Source organism: Tasmannia lanceolata, unplaced genomic scaffold (assembly GCF_043159265.1).
Source record: "Tasmannia lanceolata isolate RefF3 unplaced genomic scaffold, GAP_Taslan_0.1 ptg000012l, whole genome shotgun sequence".
NCBI classification, from domain to species: Eukaryota; Viridiplantae; Streptophyta; class Magnoliopsida; order Canellales; family Winteraceae; genus Tasmannia; species Tasmannia lanceolata.
In genome coordinates this window covers 19,189,062-19,208,700 of record NW_027518689.1, presented here as the reverse complement: position 1 = coordinate 19,208,700, position 19,639 = coordinate 19,189,062, and positions in this window count along the sequence as shown.

Genomic DNA, 19,639 nt, shown 5'->3' with positions numbered 1-19,639 from the left:
CTACCCAGTTCTTTCCGGCTTCTCCCAGTCGCTTTTTGAGGCTTTGGAGTAAGATTCTGTTAGTTACCTCTACCTGCCCGTTGACCTGTGGGTGCACTACGGAGGTGAAACGGTGTTCGATGCTTAGATTATCGCAGAATCTGCCAAACTCCGTACTTGCGAACTGGGGTCCGTTGTCTGTTACGAGTATTTTTGGAATGCCGAAGCGGCAGATCACATCATGATAAAAAAACTTCTCCGTTGCTTTCGAGTTGGGCTTGGCCACGGCTTTGACTTCGACCCACTTGGTGAAGTAGTCGATGGCGACATACAGCATCGTGTTTCCCCGCGGGGCTTTTGGGAACGACCCGAGCAGGTCCATCCCCCACATGGAGAAAGGCAGGGGCCCTGCCATTGCGGTGTAAGGGGTGGCCAGTTGGCGGGGGGTCGTGGCGAACCTTTGGCACAGGTTGCATTTTTTGACGAACTCTTTGGCGTCCCTGAGGATCGTGGGCCAGAAGTAGTCGTGCCTTACGATTTTTTGAGCCAGGGTCTGGCCGCCGCCGTGGTCCCCACAGATTCCTTCGTGTACCTCCCGTAGGGCGTAATCCGATTCGGAGGGTACCAGGCATCGGAGGTACGGCCATGTGTACGACCGTTTGTACAGTCTGGGCCCATGGACCACGTAATGGGCGGCTCTTGCGATTAGGCATCGGGCTTCCAGCTTGTCCTCGGATAGTATCCCGTCCTTTAAGTATCGCATGATGGGGTCCATCCAGTTGGATCCTGGAGGAATTTCTAAGACTTGTACCTTGTCGATACTGGGGTGGGGCAGTATTTCTGTGAGCACGGTGCCGAAGTCATGAGTCTCTTCGGCGGCCATTTTTGACAATGTATCCGCTCGATTGTTCATATCTCGCGGTACCTGGAGGATCTCTACCTATGCCATTCCCTGTAGTTTTTCTTTTACCTTCTGGAGGTATCTCTTCATTCTGAAGCCCTTGGCTTCGTATGTTCCGTTCACCTGGTTGACGACGAGCTGGGAGTCGCTGTGGACTTTTAACTTTTCTGCACCGAGCTCTGCGGCTAGGCTTAGTCCTGCTAGCAAGGCTTCGTATTCAGCCTCGTTGTTGGAGGCTTTGAAATCTAGCCTGAGGGCGTATTCCAGTGTGAATCCTTCTGGGCCGCGGAGGACCACTCCTGCCCCGTGCCCTGTTTTGCCTGCTGAGCCGTCAACGTGCAGGGTCCAGTGAGTCTCGTCGCTCCGTTCTGCTGAGCTCGGCGCCATGTCTTCGCGAGCCGTTTGTTCAGTGGGGCCCTTGCCATTCTCTAGTATTGCTGGTTCCGCGGCCAGGGCCGTGGATTCCACTATAAAGTCAGCGAGGGCTTGGGATTTGATAGCTGGCCTCGGGCGGACTTGTATGTCGAACTCTCCTAACTCGACGGCCCAACTTACCATCCTGTCCGAGGTCTCTGGTTTTTGGAGAATTTTCCTCAGGGGTTGGTTGGTTAGCAGCAGAATGGGGTGGGCCTGGAAGTAGGGGAAGAGCTTCCGGGCGGCGCAGACGACTGCGAGGGCGAATTTCTCTATGTTTAGGTACCGGACCACTGCACCGTGGAGAGTCTTGCTCACGTAGTACACCGGATGTTCCCTCTTGTCGCTTTGCGTGGCCAATACCGCACTCACCGCTGTGGGGCTGATGGCGAGGTACAGAAATAGTTCCTCCCCCGGCTCGGGTTTGGCGAGTACGGGTGGTGTCTGCAGGTATTGGTTCAGGGCGTCGAATGCTTCTTGGCAGGCCGGTGTCCACTCGAATTCTTGTATATTTTTCAGTTGTTTGAAGAAGGGTTGGCATTTCTCCGCCGACTTTGGCATGAATCGGCCGAGGGCCGTGATTCGACCCGCGAGCCTTTGTACTTCTACCGCTGTCGTCGGGGGTTCCATGTCTAGGATGGCCTGGATCTTTTCAGGGTTGGCCTCGATCCCTCTCTGGCTAACCATGAACCCTAAGAACTTTCCAGAAGTTACTCCGAAGGCGCATTTGGCGGGGTTCAGCTTCATCCGGGCTCGCCGCAGAGTGTTGAAAGTTTCCTGAAGGTCGGAGATGTGCTTGGAGGCTTCTAGACTTTTCACCAACATGTCGTGTACATACACTTCTATGTTTCTTCCGATTTGGGCCCGGAATAGCTTATTTATGAGCCGCTGGTAGGTGGCGCCCGCGTTTTTTAACCCAAAGGGCATGACAGTGTAACAGTAGACGCCCTGATCGGTAATGAACGTTGTTTTTGGGATGTCTGGCTCGTGCATTTTCACCTGATTGTAACCCGAGAATGCATCTAAGAAGGTGAGGAGTTCGTGTCCGGATGTGGCATCGATGAGTTGGTCTATGCGCGGGAGGCGGTAGGGGTCCATTGGGCAGGCCCGGTTTAGGTCTGTGAAGTCTATACAGGCCCGCCAGCCTCCACTAGCTTTTTTTACCATGACGACGTTAGACAGCCACTCAGGGTATCGGATTTCTCTAATGAACCCGGCTTGTAGCAGCTTCTCCACTTCGACCTTTATGTGGGTTTCACGTTCTACCGCGAAGTTCCTCTTTTTTTGCCGGACGGGTTTAAGGGCTGGGTTCACGTTTAACTTGTGAACGGCCAACTCCTTAGGTATCCCGGGCATGTCCTTGGCGGACCATGCGAACATGTCTTTGTTTGCTCAGAGGAAGGTGATCATCTGGTCTCGCAGGGGGCCTTTCAGTAGCGAACTTATCCGGACTTGTCTGTCTGGCTGATCTTCGGCTATGGGGATGGAGTCTACCTCCTCGGCGGGTTCTCCTCTGATTGTGCGGGCCCGCTGCCGGGGGTCTTCACTACCGATTGTGAAGTTTTCGGCCGGAGCATTGGTTCCTCTTAGGCTCGCTGCGTAGCACTGGCGTGCAATCATCTGCTGCCCCCGGACCTCCCCTACTCCGGTTGGAGTGGGGAATTTCATCTTGAGGTGGGGGGTGGAGACCACTGCCCACAAATCTCTTAGAGCTGGGCGCCCAATGATGGCGCTATAAGTGAACGTGCGGGACCTGTAGCCCGTCGAGGTCTTCATTGGAAATAGTAATGATCTGGTCTTGTCGGGGCGGATCCGTTCGGGCCTTTTTGGAAGGCATATCCATGGAGAACACCCGCTCTGCATATGCCCACCGACCAGCTGTTGTCGGTCCTCCCGCTATCGGTCCTCCCTCGATGATATTGATTTTTCCTATGATGGTAGGCGGCTGTTCGTAGGCCTGCGGTTGGTCGGGGAGCTCGTCTTTCCGGGGGCGCTGGTGGCGGTGTGTGTCGCGCCTGCTACGGGATCGACGTTTGCTTTGGGAGCGATGCCTGCTCGGGGATCGGTGGCGGCTAGTGGATCGGCGGCGGCCGCTGGACCGGCGCCTATCGGGTGACCGACGCCTGCCTCTGGGCTCGTCGGGTGGATGCTAGACTTCGCGCGAGCTTTCGCCAGGGCTCCTGAGATATTGATTCAGGTGGCCCTCCTCGGCCAGCTTTTCCAGCTGGAGGCGGAGGTGGAAGCAATGGTCAGTTTCGTGGCCGTGTCCCCGTGGAATTCGCAGAATTTTTTAGCGGAACGCTTCTTTGGGTCTGTGGCCATTCGCTTGGGGGGGTCAGGAGACCCTGATCCCTGATGGCTAGTAGGACATGGGAGAGGGGAACCTTTAGTGGGGCGCTTCCCAGTCTTTCGAAGACGGGGATGGAGTTCCGGCTCGCCTGTTTCTGCTCGGCCGTCGTTGTTTTTTCTTTCATCGGGGCCGAGCTGGTTCCGCTCTCGGGCGCAGGCTTCTTCTGCCCGTACGAACTTGTCAGCCTTGGATTCAAGTTCATGTAGGTCCCGTGGCGGCTTGAGGGTGAGATGCAACTTGAGATTCGGATCGGTGGTGGCATGCTTTAGTGTGGCGACCGCTATTTGGACGTCCATGTTAGAAAGTTGGGCCAATTCGGCGTTGAATTTTAACATGAAGTCTCTTAGGGTCTCGTTTCTTCCCTATCGGAGGGCTAAGAGGGCGTCCGCCGGATCATGGCGGAGGCGGTTGTTGGCGAACCTCGTGCTGAACTTTCTCCCGAATTCGTGGAAGGATGCGATGGAGTCGGGCTCCAATCTCATGTACCTATCGTTAGAGGTTTTTCTTAACAGGGAGGCAAAGGCTCTGCACATGAACCCGTCCGACGAGCCTCGGAGCGTCATTACCCTTTTGAAGGTTTGGAGGAACTCGAAGGGGTCCGTGCTTCCATCGTACAGGCCGAAGCGGGAGAGGTCTATGCCTGCTTCTGCTGGGGTTTTTAAGACCTCCGAGGTGAATGGGGATGCCGTTTCCCTCTCCCATTCGTCGAGGATGTCGTGGGCGTAGGGCTTTTTCATTTCCAGTTTTACCTCTCGGATTTGCCTCTGCAAGTCAGCTATCGGGTCGGTGCTGGGCGGTTGCGCTGAGGTTGCTACTTCTTCCGCCCGTACCGGGGGCGGTTCCCAGAAATGAGTAGCCCGAACAGGGGGAGCGCGGCTTAGCGTAGCCTGCCTCCCGCTGTCTCGCTGGTGTCCCCTTGCTGCGGGGGGCAAGGGGCTATTCGCCGACGGGGATAGCGTTCGGCGAGTCGGTGCTCGCTTTTGCCGGGGATGACGCTCCCCGGGCCGTTCCTTGTCGCCTTCGTCATATGCTTCCGTCTGGTCCTACGTTGTCAGGGGCCTCTCCGGAGCTGGAGCGTTCGGCGGGGGCAAGCGTTGGAGTAGTTCTCGGCGGAGTTCGTTGAACATTTCCATGGTGGGGACCATCTGCGGTGTGCTGGAGGAGGGCTGGTGTTGGCCCGAGAGCGGTGAGTTGGGCTCCCGGGAGCTTGAGGTGTGGGTTTGTGCGCGTTGAGCCTGGCTCCTGGTCATTACCCCTATTTCTTGCTGTTGGGTGTGGTTTCTCATCGCCATAAGGCGTTCAGTACTCGACGAGTCCCACGGATGGCGCCAATATGATGGCGTCTGAATCCGGGTCTGCGATCGCGCGGTCGATAGAGGGCCTCCGCGAGGTCTGCAATCACAAACAAAGGGGGTCAGGGGGTCCGGGGTGGGTCCCGGACGACCACTTCGACACCCAAAGTCAGATCCTTCGACCAATCAATATAAAGGACAGCAAGGAGGAGAGAGACTTTTGGCCGGGTTTACCAGGACCAAGGCACAGATTCTGTTCTGGGCGTGTGGGTGGATGGGTCGGAGGGGACTAACTGGGAGAGTGGGATTAAGTTCCCAGCCTCCTCTGTCGTAGTCCTCCCTCTTTTTCCGATTGTTTCTGTGAGGAGTTAGTCAAGAAAAAGCTCCCTCCTTCTTTCCCTTGCCTCCCTTTTAAAGGGTGGCGTGTGGGCCTCTTCATCATTATGGAGAGAAAATCTTCCTTAGTAGGATTGGGCCGTCCCTCTGTCCGGACAGCGCGCGTGGCTTTGGTAGGATAATCTCTTCCGCAATTTGTGATTATGAGTTTTTGGGAGACGAGAAGGCGACACGTGTCGTGGTTGAGCCGCCTTGCCGTTTCCCTATGTCTTTCTTCATGATGGCGAGGTTCTGGTAGTGCATGTGTGACACGTGGCGAAAGGGGGGCGGTGCCGTATTTATGTCTCATCACCCCCTATGAACGAACTCATGCATGTGCATGTGCATGTGCTGTATGCATTTATTAAAATAATTTTGTATATGTGACACATGCGTCCCCTAAAGTACATGTGTTGGGCACATTCAACAGATTTAATCCAAACCAACCCGAGCCGCTTCCAACTTGATGCAACCCGAACCCCAACCCGGCCCGACTCGGACAGAAACTCAGCCCCAACCCGGTTCAACCCTAACCCCCAACCTGGTCCAACTCGGACCCGATCTTACCGCACCCCAACCCACCCCTAAGTCGCACCCCTAAGCCGTAACCTAAAGCCGCACCCTAAGCCGCACCCCTAAGCCGTACCTCAACCGGACCCGTAACCTCGATCCACACCCAAAACCTGTACCCCAAACCCGCATTGTACTCAAAACCACCACCCTAACCTGGCCTCTCCTACCTAGCCGCGCCTAACCCGGGTCTGACCCGACTCAACCTGAGTTCGCCTGGACCTAACCCATCTCAACCACAACCTAACCCAATCTAATTCAATCCAACCCAATCCGATCTGACCCGGGATCCAACCCAACTCTAACCGGACCCACTCGGTCCAACCCCAACTCAACCCGGTTCGGCTCCATCCAATCGGTCCATCCAGGACCTAGTCCGATCCCAACACGCAATCCCTAACCCGCAAACTGACCCCGAACCGGAAGTCGAACATGAACCCGAGTCCTAATCCCAGCCCGATTCCCAACCCGAATCTGAAATCAAGTCCAACCCTCCCTAGTCCAGTCCACCTAGCCGCACTACACCCCAATCCGCACCTACCTCACGCCCCTCCCCAACCCATCAGACCCCACCATTTTGCACCATTCATCATTGTTTTCCCCATCCATTTAATATTTCCACCATCAGACCATACATCATCATTTTTTTCTTTTCTTTTCTCTCTCTACTCATCACATTAGTTTCACATCCATCCCATACCCCATAGCTTTTAGATTAGTTTCATGGCCCTTAGATTAGACCCATATCCTATGTCATGGCCATATACACCATATCATACACCCAACATCCCCTTATCTCATGCCATAGCAATGTACCCATAGCCAAAATTAGTCATAAGGCCATCTAAAACCCATTCCAACATACGGACAGCCATGATTAAACCTGACCCACTCAACCTGAACCTAACCTCGTCCAACCCAAACCCCAATCCGGGTTCAACCCGGACGGAACCCTACCCAACCTAGACTCAACCCGGACCATAACCTACTCACCATAGGCTACCGTAATCCACTTAAACCTATCCCAACGGAATGCATCTTAATCCCATGTAACATGGCCTACTCGGTCTTGTGCACCAAAACCTAAACAGTACACTCCAAACTAATCACATTCATCATGTATCCCATAATCTTACACATGTCCACACATCCTCACCATCAACACCATATATTAAAGCCATCTCCCACGCATACCCAATTATTCATTCGGTCATCCCAGTTAGCCTCATCCTTCATCAGACCAACTACTTACCTCATCCTCCACATCTTGTAACCCATGATTGCATAACCATACATCACATCTGTGCATGCTTCTCTACACCCACATTTTCCTATACAACAACCCAGCATCTAGTCTTGCATATACCCAATACTCCCCCACTTGCACATGCCTGGCACACACCCGATCCACTTGAACCCAATTCGCACTACCCGAGACAACCCCGAGTCAACCCAAACCGGACCCACCCGGTCCGACTCTACTTGCCTAAGGAATTCAACTAACCCAACCTGGTCCAACTCGGACCCAACTCAAATCAATTGGGCTCAACCCGAGTCAACCCAACTTCAACCCGAGTCAATCCAAGTCAACTCGACTTAACCCAAGACAACTCAATCCAACCCAACTCCAACCTAAACCGAGTTGACTCATCCCTACAAGCCAAATCAAGTCACACCGAGTCACATCCTTACAAGTCAAACCGAGTCACAACCGCGTTGCACCCTCCCCTCACCCAAACCGGGTTACATCTACTTTCAATTTAACCAAGTTAAACCTCGAAACCTGAACCCAATTCAAAGTTCCAATATCCAAAAGTACAATTCTAAGATCCAAATCCGAGTTTCCAATCCAAGCTCTCATTTCAATCTCAGACCCGACGGAACTACGTGTGGCTTGATCCCCACCACGGGGTACGTAGACAACTTGGCAAAACCAAGTTCAGTCGCACATTTTTGCACCTTTCTCCATCATTCTCATTCCCCTACACCCTTCTTCATACTTTCCATTCCCCAGTCACCATTCCAATCCCTTTCCAAAAGCCCTTTCTTCTATTGTTTGTTATTGCATGTTTAGTCATTTTTGCATGATCTCACATGTTTAGTATAGTTTCTTGTCTTTTCATGCTAGAAATAATATGTTACTTGCTTGTTATTCTTAGAATTCGCATGCTAGGCTGTTTGTTTCAGTTTCTTTCATGATTAGAATAATTGTTTGTATGTTTAATTATTTGTGCTCAAGTTTGGAACTCTAAAATAATTCGAAAATCTAAAAGAATCTAAGAACTTACATTCATTGGAAAATCAGTAATTCAAAATTTTAAATTTCAAAAGCATAAAAGCTTTAGGTTCTCAAACTTAGAAATCACACACTAGGTTCCCCAATAGAACTCTTAGAATCCAAAGTTCACAAATATACTGAAAATGCAACATAGGAACATTGCATTAGTCTTAGAAGCATGTAACGTAGTTCACACAATTCAATCAATCTAATCCAACTCAAACCAAATCTCATCAATCTCAATAAAACGTCAAAAAAATAGGCATGTAGTTGCATGTAGGATGCACTCCTGGCCCGCATGAGTCTAAACTGTGAAGGCCAAATCATTAGTAATATTTAGGTCTCTCAATAAAAATAAGCATTTAACCCTTTTAGTTAAAACTTAAACAATTAAAGCTTTTAAAAGTAAAGACCGACATTTCTCAGGCAAGAAGGGTGCCTAACATCTTCCCTTCTTGTAATCAGATAACTTACCCGACTCGAAATCGTAGACCAAATTTACAGAGTTAATTATGGGTCCTAGATCCCTAATCTAGGTAGTGACTCTAGTCATGGCTTCTTTCGTAAGTTGGGGTTTTCATCTCAAATTTACGAGAAAGGTGATCATATTTAAAATCAATGGACAAAAGCGCTATCATAAAACACACCCTCGTGGACCACGGAAAAGGGGATGACCCTCCAGACGGGATCCACAGATTGGCGACTCTGCTGGGGATTGATTACCTAACTTTACAACTTTTAAAAGTTTTGGCCATTTAGGTTATAATTAAAGGGTATAAATGTGAAACAAAACACATAAAAAATTCAAAAACTCAAAAATTCAAAGGAAAAAAAAGCCGAAACGAGAACTAAAAGATGTTGTGTGCTTAATTGTGTGGGAACAAAAAGTGAAAATCAATTCTACATGATCAGAAAATGTAAAGAACAAAATGTATCTTGTGTGAAAAGATGAACCTTGGTGTTGCTCTATTCATGAACAAAAAGGAAAAAGTGAAAACAATAATCCATGTTCATAAAATGTAATCACCCAAACCTTCAAAAGATTAATTAAAGGACTTGAGGGATTAGATGTGACTCCCCAAATTGCACACTCTTACATCACTTGCATCCACACCATTGCATATCACATGCACACACGTCCTATTTTGTCCCTCGGAATGCGTCTCTAGCATGGTGGGCTGGGAGTGATGAGGATCAAATTGATTATAGTTAGGAGATGGATAAGCAATTTGTCGTGGTTTGCATAGAAGCAGAGCAGAGCATTGAGTTAGGGACTACTGAGTGACAACACAACTTTGAGCCTGAGCCATGTACAAAGGGTCACTCCATAGAGTATTCTTCTTCTATACTGCATCATGATGAGCATGAACCTATAGCATATGTAGAGCAAATCATATTGTGTTAGATGAGTGGACAGCGGATGGCTTAAATGCTAAGATGATAGAGGGGGTTCTTGATATAACAGAGATTAGTTTTGAGGAAACAAAGGAAAATTTGGAATTCACCTTGACAAAGGTGAAAATTCGGATTTAGTTTGAATCGAGTTTTTTACTCGTGACGATTTACAGTAAGGATACATGGCAAATATAATTGTGTCATGAGAATTTAGAGGTAGCAAACAAATGTATGATCAAGAGCAAGGATAGAAAGAAAACATCATCAGTATTATTATTGTGATGGAAGATACAGACGAGAGATGGTTGTATTGGTATAAGTGATAAGCCAAGGATTCAGAGACTTGCAAGAGAAATATTCGTGTTTGATCCCGACATTGACATCATACTTTTCTTTAGCAGAGTAGAGGGGGACAGAATCCTAGCTTGCCTGTTGACCCTGGTCTATATCCCCCTATTAGGATGGAGCTGAACTTGCAGAGAAGCTCTTTAAGGATTTCAGGAAAGGAAGGTTTCCCAGAATGTCACACTAGGTGAAGTACCCAACATAAGTAAATTCACTTTAAAGAGAGGGTATTTTTGTCCAAAATTAAAATATGGAACCTGGAATATAAATATTAATGTTAGGTTGATTTTTCTCCAGAGAGAACCTTAATTGTAAAAAGTGGTGGCCGAGAAGCTCTGGAGATGCCGGAGGATTTTTTGCACAGTGGAGAGATCGATCTGAGGTAAGAAACATGTTTGGATTGTATCTTTATTTTAATATCCTCGATTTGCATATAGATTTGAGTTTTGATGGGATTTTTCTCCCATTCTCATCGTATGGAGAAGTTTCGACAAGAATCTGGCAAGTTTGTTGGTGTCTTTGGAAGCCGCTTACCCAAGCTTTCCAACGGAACCAACTCGCTGGATTTTGATAAGAAACAAGGAAGTTATGGCTGTCAAAGTGGGAAAACCTTAGAAGAGGTTGTGCTCGGATGAAAAACCCAGTCACCCATCCATCCGAGGTTACTATTTATCGAGTTGTCCCGGGCGAACGTCCCTGATTTGGATAGGGTTCCATGGATCAAACAGACGTCCATCTGAGGGCATTGTTTTCGGTCTAGGCCTTGACAGACATCCATCCACGGTTCTTTTTACGAGATAGACTCCTTTCGATTCTAGGGGTTTTCACATGGTTCTCATGTTGGTGCTTTGGGCCTCGTGCGAACTAATCCTTTTTTATCTTGGGATGATTTCATTGATAGGTGATTGGTGCTTAGGTTCTGAAGACCTTTGGGTTTCTGTTCAAGGAAAGTAATACTATATTGCCTTAGTGTTTTGACACCAAAATCTACTTGTGGTGACCTTGAGGAATTAGGGTATTTCATGCTTCGTTGATAAAATTTGAGTCTAGCACGCTTTGGTATTTCATCGTTCGTGTTTTCATGCTCCGTTGAACTATTTCTAACCTCTATGCTATCGGATTTTTAGTTATGTGAAATTGCATCTTTTGAGAACTTTGATAATCTATCATGAAAGTATTTAGGAATATGTTTCGTAGCACCCAATATTTTCTTGCGAGCTTCAGTGTATGTTTTTCGACAATTGCTAGTCGACGGGTTGTGTATACCTTTGTGATCGTCACTGTATTTGATGTTCGGGCACTTCTCATGGAGGCTATGATTTGATGTGAACCCCGCCAATGGGAAATAACTGTTGGAAATTTGGATCCCACCAATGGGGTTAAATGTTGGCCCTGTCTACTTGTATTGTGTAGGAACAAGCTCCTACCCCGATGACCGCTATTGATCTACAGCGTGTCGATTTGTACATAGGTGCCTTTGTGGATTCTGTGATGTAGTTCAAGCATGTACCCATGAGATTATGTGATTTAGTGAATGTATATGTGTAATTCTGCCCTGATTTTTATTGATTGTGGTGCAAACGATGATTTCTGACATTCTGATTTGTGCCCCATCATAACTATCTACTTTGGCTTTTACTGATCTTGATGCACATGAGGATTTTGCGATTATGCTTGTGCCTAGCCTTGATTATTGGTTTTGGGGTGTATTTATGCTGATCTTAATTCTGATCTATCTGTTGATAAAAGTTTGTACCAATAAGTCTACTTCGGCTTTATTTTTGACAACTTGTTTTACCCTTCTATTCTGTTTGCATCCTGAGACACCACTAGATTAGCACTTTATTATTTTCTAAGTGCCAAGCTCACCTGTGGTTTTACATTTTTCAAATCTTGAGACTCGAGTTACGCAGGGCATTGGAAGGGTGGTCGGGTAGTCTAACACTAGGAGGATTTTAGTTTATTTTGACTTACATTCTTTAGAGTGAGTATTTTGGTTTAGAACTATTGTGATGAATTGTATTGACTCAGCTTTTATACTAGGCTTGGAATGAGACTTGACGGTTAGTAACATTATCTATGTATGTATGGACTGTAGTTGCTCTGGTTACTACTAAGAATTATTCCGGATAATTTTTCATTGGACTACAAAAGTCTTACATGCTTGTTAAGTTTACCTTGAGAGCATGAAGCGCCTGTCGCGCCTTCAGGTGGGGTCGTGACACCAGTAAATCACTCTTTTACCCAAACCGCCTTTGAGTCTCTAAGTGCCACATGTCAGCTTCTCATTGGATGATGATTTTTACCGCGACGAGATTTATTGGTATGTAGTTATCTTTCATGCATTAGTAATTTATTTTTCTAAGCACTTTGTTGAGTCAATTATAAAATTTAATCATCTATTTTCTTTGCTCTGATTGAAAAATCCTTCACTTTCCCTTTTTTTTCTCCACCAATCTAGGTTGATCTTGGATGAAAGTGTTTCTGATCAAAGATCCGCCTTTGAATTGACCATACTTCTTACACTAATTAGCACTTCCTCTTGTTCTATGGATTTCTTTTGATCTTTTTCTGCATTATTCACATATTGGAAGATGATAATTTTGGACCCAAAAAGTCTTCTTTCAAAAATTTCTTGCTAATAAACTTAGATGCACAAACTATATCAAGACCCTTCTTCTTTGGGACATTCAAATTCTTTTAGTCTATCCTGTAACTCCTAGAGTACAAAATTTTACTTTGTTTTTTGTAATACTCACCAAAACCATCAAAGGATTGTGATAGGGAATTGAAGATTACATCCCCTAAAGTGGTGCTTTCAATCATGGTCCCAAGGAGTTCCAAATATTTTAATAGGCTCTATTGTATGACCCTTCACAGACTTTCATATTTATATGCTAAGCAGGTTACTATGGCTTTGTTTCTTAGAGGTAAAATGGGTGTAATTTTACATCCGTTTTAAGTAGAAAACTTGGTGTATTATTTGTTTTACGCCCATTTGAAATCGACATTACCTACGAAGAGAATCATATCCCTCATATAATTACAAGTTTGGAGGTGATCTTTTAGAACTTTATATATAAAGCTTATTATGTGGACCCTAACAATGCACTCAACAATATGCCAATTTTGGTATGTCTTCATACCAGATGTTAAGTAGGAGGTGTAAGGTGCCTTAGAGAACAAAACTAACTTCCTCAAATTGCAATAAAGTGAAGAATTAATACTTGCATTCCATAAAATTCACTAGTAAGTACCTATCTCTAAGAATCAATTTTGTGTATCACCGAAAAATTTCAAGTATTTTGAGAGTTATGATAGAAATGGTAAAACTCGACTGTTTTCGGCGTGCTGATTTTTGACCTACTCTGATTGAATGACCATAACTTACTCAATTCAACTCGGAATTCAGTGAAATTGGAACTGAATCGAGCATCTCAAAGTCTAGTTTCTAACGGAAGAAACGGCACCAAAAATTTTCAAGTATTTTGAGAGTTGTGATAGAAATGGGGAAACTCGACTGTTTTCGGCGTGCGGATTTCTAGCCTGTTCTGATTGAACGACCAACCATAATTCACTCAATTAAACTCGGAATTCAGTGAAATTGATACTAAATCAAGCGGATCAAAGTCTAGTTTCTAACGAAAGAAACGCAGCGAGTAATTCCAAGTATTTTGGAAGTTATGACAGAAATGGTGAAATTTGTCCATTTTCGGCGTGCTGATTTCTCGCCTACTCTAATTGAACGACCATAAATCACTCAATTCAACTCGGAATTCAGTGAAATTGGTACCAAATCAATCGTCTCGAAGTCTAGTTTCTAACGATAGAAACGGCACTGAAATATTTCAAGTATTTTGAGAGTTATGACAGAATAGGCAAAAAACTTAACTGAATTTCAAGTTGAATTGAGTGAGTTATGGTCTTTCAATCAGAGTAGGCCAAAAATTAACACGCCGAAAACAGTCGAGTTTCATCATTTTTTCATAACTCTCAAAATGCTTGGAATTTTTCAGTGCTGTTTTTTCATTAAAAACTAGACTTCACGCCGCTCGATTCAGTACCAGTTTCACTTAATTCCGAGTTGAATTGAGTGAGTTATGGTCGTTCAATCAGAGTAGGCCAGAACCGGCATGCCGAAACCAGACGAGTTTCTCCATTTCTGTCATAAGTCTGAAAAATACTTGGAATCCTGACAAATAGATCAGTAGTCTTATTATTATTTTGTATCTTTCAATTCAATTAGATCATTTCGTTATGAAAGCCCCCTGAGTTTTGGTTTGAATCTATAAAATTGAGTTTCTAGATGTAGTTCAATTTTGAAAATTCAAAGGAATTAGAATTTTTCATCAATATTGATTTAATTTTTCTAAGAAATTAATAGATCTAATATTCTTCAACCCTTCGATCTACTTCATGAATTAAAGGAATTTTAATTTTAATTAAGATTCACCATTTCATAGATCTCCAATCAAGAATTGATGTATTTTTCATTTCCAGTTTCTTCAATTCATAGATCTTTTTTCTTGGAACATTTGGTTTGAATTCATATCATTAGATTTAAACCATTTGAATTTTCTTAGTTTTATTTAATTTATTCTTCTTTAATTCAAAGTGCTCGTAGTGCTATATCTAATTTAAAATCGATGTCATAAATCAAGCAAAAATAACAGAAATTTAGGAAGAGTTCTATGTACGAGGAAAAGGCGGGCCCCTGTAGACAATTGCCCCTATTATTAGCTATCTGTAAAAGACAGATGGACAATTAAAAGGGGTGAAACAGAGGAGGAGGAGCCAGTGGAGGAGGAGGAGGAGGAGGAGGAGCCGGTTTTGGTGTTAGGTGTGAGGCCTCAAAGAAAGGGTAGATCGAGTACCTGAAATTACAACTGGGCCGTCAATTAAAAGGGTGCATATCATGTGCAGTGGAGGAGAAAGAGCATCTCTGTGGAGGAGGGGAATCTGACCACCGGATCTGCCTTTGCTGGTCTCCGCCTACCGAATCTGACCTCGCCAATCCCATATTCCTCCATCCCCATTTCACCCCCACAGATTTCAGATCTGAGAAAGGAGAAGAAGAAAAAGGACTTTGGGCTAGGGTTTTGCTTCTCTTCACACATAGAGAGAAGGTTGGGTGTCTTCTCCGGTGAGATCCCCGTGACCCCGACAACACTCCAGGCAGCCACCATCGTCTTCAACCTCCGGCAACCCTTACTAGATCCGGTCATCATCTCGCCACAACCTCCAATGAAATCTGATCAGTAGAAGGTTGGATTTCGAGTTCAAAGGATTTGGGATTTGTCCTCGAGACGCCCATTAGGAGTACAGACGAACCAGTAAAGGCCTCCGGCAAGGAGGGCGGCTGTGAAGAAAAGGGTTAGAGAAGACGGATCTGGACCTTGTCACGTCCTCTTCCACTATATCGAGGGAGACGACAGAGGAATCGCCGGCGTCAGGATCGACGATCCGGAAAGAGATCTGCCAGGTGAGCAGGTGAGGGAAGGAGGTGGGCGAGAAGAGGGAGGAGGGCGGGGGAAGGCACGCGTGCTTCCCGAGGAACGATCGGATGTTAGATCGGAACGGACCGTCGAGTCAACGGTGGATCCGTCTCCGATCGCCGGAAAAGTAAGGAAATAGTATAGATCGGCTGTCACTCGCCTCTTCATCCTCTTCAACGGCCGTCCGCCCCCAGATCTTGCTTGGATATAAACAGACAGAAGCAGAAAAGTCTGACGGTGGTACAGATCCGGCCACTTTTTTCCGGCTTCTTTCTTCGTTGCAGAGAGAGAGAGAGAGAGATGAGATCGGAGGGTTTTTGAATCGCATCTGCACCGACCGAGATCGGTGGATTCGCTGAGTCGTCTCAGGATTTCGGTCTCATCGGGTGGAGGGAGATCGTCCATTTTGGAGAGTGAGAGAGATTTGCGCCTCTGTTTTTCTTAAGGTCAAATGGAGGGCCTGGACTCTTCTCATGATGGCTCTGATGAGGATATTCCTCCCCATCCATTTGGGCGTCTAAACTTCTGGTCTCCTGGCATCAATGCTATCAAAAATTCTGCTGCAAGCGATTCTGAGATCGAACCTCTTTCTTTCTCTGATCTGGTCAAGCACAAGATCGACCTGATTCCTAATCCGAATAAGACTTTGCTGGACCTCCGCGCTCTCCGTGATGATGAAGGCTTTAATAGCATTCGGCTATCAGTTCCAGAGAAGATGCGATATCTCAAGCTTATAGAAAAGGAGCTCAGCTCTCCTACTTCGAAAGCTTCTTCATCATCCAAAAAGAGAAAGAATGGGAGAAGAAAACCAAAGGCCCAACCTCAAATCCATATTGAGGGTGAAGAAGATATATACTCCCTTCTTAGCTCAAAGTTGCAATCTCAGAAGGAAGCATTACTCTTATCTGAATCGGATCCGTCCTTCTCTTCGGAAGTCCAACCTTGTGAAGCTGAGTTCTCTCTTGGCAACCCCTGCTCTCTGAGTGAAACTGCTGGACATGACAACCATTCTGATGGAAAAGGTGTAGAGATTCAGATGGGATTTGCTAATACTATGAGGATAAATGCCTCGGTATTGGGGTCTCCTTCTGAACCGCTCCTTTCTAGTCCTCCTCTTGAGAAAAAAGCTTCTCCCCCTGATCTCAAGTGTAGCGACTGCTGGCCTCTCCCAGCTGGTCCTACCCCTTGTACCTTTCGTCTCCCATCCCCCTCTATCAATCAAATTGCAATTGGCTCCTGTCAGATGCTGGCCAACTGTCCTCCCAGCAGCTCCCATAATCCTTCTGGATCTCTCCCTGCTCGAGCTAATGGATCCATGGATTCTGCTCCCTGTTTCATTTCTTCTAGACCAGCTCCTTCCATCTCCTCAATTTCAGAGGGCAAATGGAAGGAAGTGTTTGGAAAGAGTCGAACCAAAGCAGTTGATACTTTTGTCCCTTTTTTCAACCCGGTAACTTCTGAAGATGGCATAATAAAGGCAGCTTTCAAGGAGGGTGATTTTATTGAAGCCAAGTCTAAATGGGAAAACTGTCTTCTGGGTTATTTTCTTGGTCGGAGGCCCTACTTCTCTGCTCTTAAAAATCACTTATTGAGAATCTGGCAGCTGAAAGGGGACTTTGATCTAATTGCTCTCCCTAATAGCTTTTTCTTGTTCAAGTTCAACCTGGAAGAGGACTGCACTAAAGTCCTGGAATACCCCACCACCTTTGGGGGCCGTGCTCTCATCCTGCAGAAATGGTTTCCAGGCTGTTCTTTGGAGAAGCTGAAACTTTCAACTATCCCAATTTGGATTAAATTTCCTGCATTGCACCTGAAATTCTGGACTCCTACAGGTATTGGAAAGCTATCTAGCATCATTGGCAAACCTTTATACATGGATTCTCACACTGCTGAGGCCTCAAGATTACAATTTGCTAGAGTTTGTGTCGAAATAACTGCTGAAAGCCCCCTTCCTGATGTTGTCCACATCCAAACTCCTACTGGAGATGAAACTCAGGTTGTAGAATATGAATGGAAGCCCAAACCTTGCAAAACCTGTCTTGATTTTAGTCATTCTTCTGAAGGATGCCCTAAGAACCAAATGCCTCCTCCCCTTCTCTCTCAGCCCATCTCGTTTGCTGTTCAAAACAGAAAGGAATGGAGGCCAATCACTAAGAATAGTGATAAAGCTGTTCAGCTAAGTTCTGATTCTCCAATTGCTCATAATAGGATCAGCTTGGATCATCCTGAAACCCCTTCTACCAATAGTGCCTTATCTAGAAATAAATTCTCAGTCATTGGCTCTGATATCCCCGAGACATCTACAAAGCAGACCAAGCCTCCGGACCTTTCTCTCTCTTTATCGTCCCCATCGTCTGAAGGTCCTTGGAATTTAGTTCAGAGCAGAAGAATAAAAAGGGAAAGTCAGCTGCTTCCCTCCTTAAGCCGCCATCCATATCCCCGATCCCCTCTACTGGAATAAGGTCCCCATTTCGTGGGCTCATTCCGGGAGGCTGATCATGAATTGGGGTCTGCTTTTGGTGCTGGTGTTTTTGGGTCTGCTGTTAGCTCTGGTGCTGTTTGTTTTTGTGGTAGCTGTTCGAATTTTGGCAGTGTTGTGGCTGTTGTTTTCATTTTGCTGAAGCGGTTAGGTTGTTCTCCTTTGTTTGTCTTTGCCGTTTTGTTGGGTGGCCTTTGGCTCCCTTTTGATAGTTTGTTTGCCCTTCTTCTGATGTGCGAGGGGCTTGCTTTTCTGTTTTCTTGTAGTATCTTTATTGATCTTTCTTAATATATCTGGTCGGGGTCCGCCTAACCCCAGCTTACCTATTTCAAAAAAAATAAATCAAGCAAAATTATTAAAATTTAAAAAAAAAGGTAAGGCATTCAAGAAATTTCAATCAGATCGATTTGGTTATATCTAGAAATCTTTGACAAAATTCATTAGAGCAAATCAGAGATGATAGTTTTTTGTTTAATCTAAAGCTATCTTATTTCTCATCTTATTATCATGTTTGTTATATTGATTTCTCACTCTATATAGTAGTATTTAATGCTTAGGAATGTTTAGAAATAAAAATTAGCCTTGCTTAAATTAGACTAAGTTTGATTATATATATACTCAAAAGTTATAATATCTTAGTAGAAACTGGTTTATAATTGGGTGAAGTTGCTACCTAACACCTTCCAACCTCATAACTAGATCGTGTTCTTTTCCATAAGAATAGATCAGTCAAATCAAAGTCAATTATGGCCCTAGATCCTACTTCTAAGTGGTGACTCTTCTAATTCTCACATAATTAATTCACATGAATTATTTGAGAAATTTCTCCATTTCCTACTTCCTTTGCCATTAAGAACCGGTTTGGATTGTAGGAATATTTTCGAGGAGTTTGCAAAAGAAAACTTCTCCAAATTTTCTTGCTTTTATATAGTTTGATTTAGAATGAGAAAAGCAAATTGAGCCACATAAGTTCAAGTTTTAGTTAGATGGAACTTTAATTTACACTGATATCCCTCCAAATAAGAAATATAACTACACCATTTTCTTAGGGGGATAATATTTCCCCCTCGCCTCTGACAGATAAAATCCCCCCCTTTAACCTTATTCGTTACGTTTTAAAGGCAAAGAAAAATGTTAAAGGGGGTGAATTTATCCTCAAGCAGTGAACCATTCTCACATAAACCGTTGGGGGGGGGGGGGGGGGGGGGGGGGGGGGGGAATATGATTTCCCTTTTCTTATCATGGAGATTTAAAAACCCCTTTTCTTATCATGGAGATTTGAAAACTTCCTAGGAAAATTTTTCCGTAAGAAATATTTTTCCTGCAATCCATGCAAAGAGAAAACTAAATCCATAATTTGGATATTAATTTTCCTTGCCTACAACATTTGTTTCACCAAGATTGCAGTGGTGAGATTTTTAAATTGTGGACTAAGCCCATTAATGACCCTATATAGCTTGTCCATGCCTGAAAAAGGTTTTTGGATGCCTTCTAGTTCATCATTATTATTATTTGAGCATTCCAAGTTTCATTTCTTTGCCACATTGGGATTAATCAACTTCATTATATTATTTCTTCTTTGCAAATAGTCCGTATTTGTTTGGATTTTCAAGAAAAACATTTCTGGTGGAGATTTTTTTCTTGGGAAAATTTCCTTTCCACGGTTCAAAGGGAAATGATATGATTATGGGTAATTCAGAGAGAGATATAATCATAAATTGAAGGTCCCTCTAAGTAAAAATTAAATAAGGTTGGTTTAGTTTTAT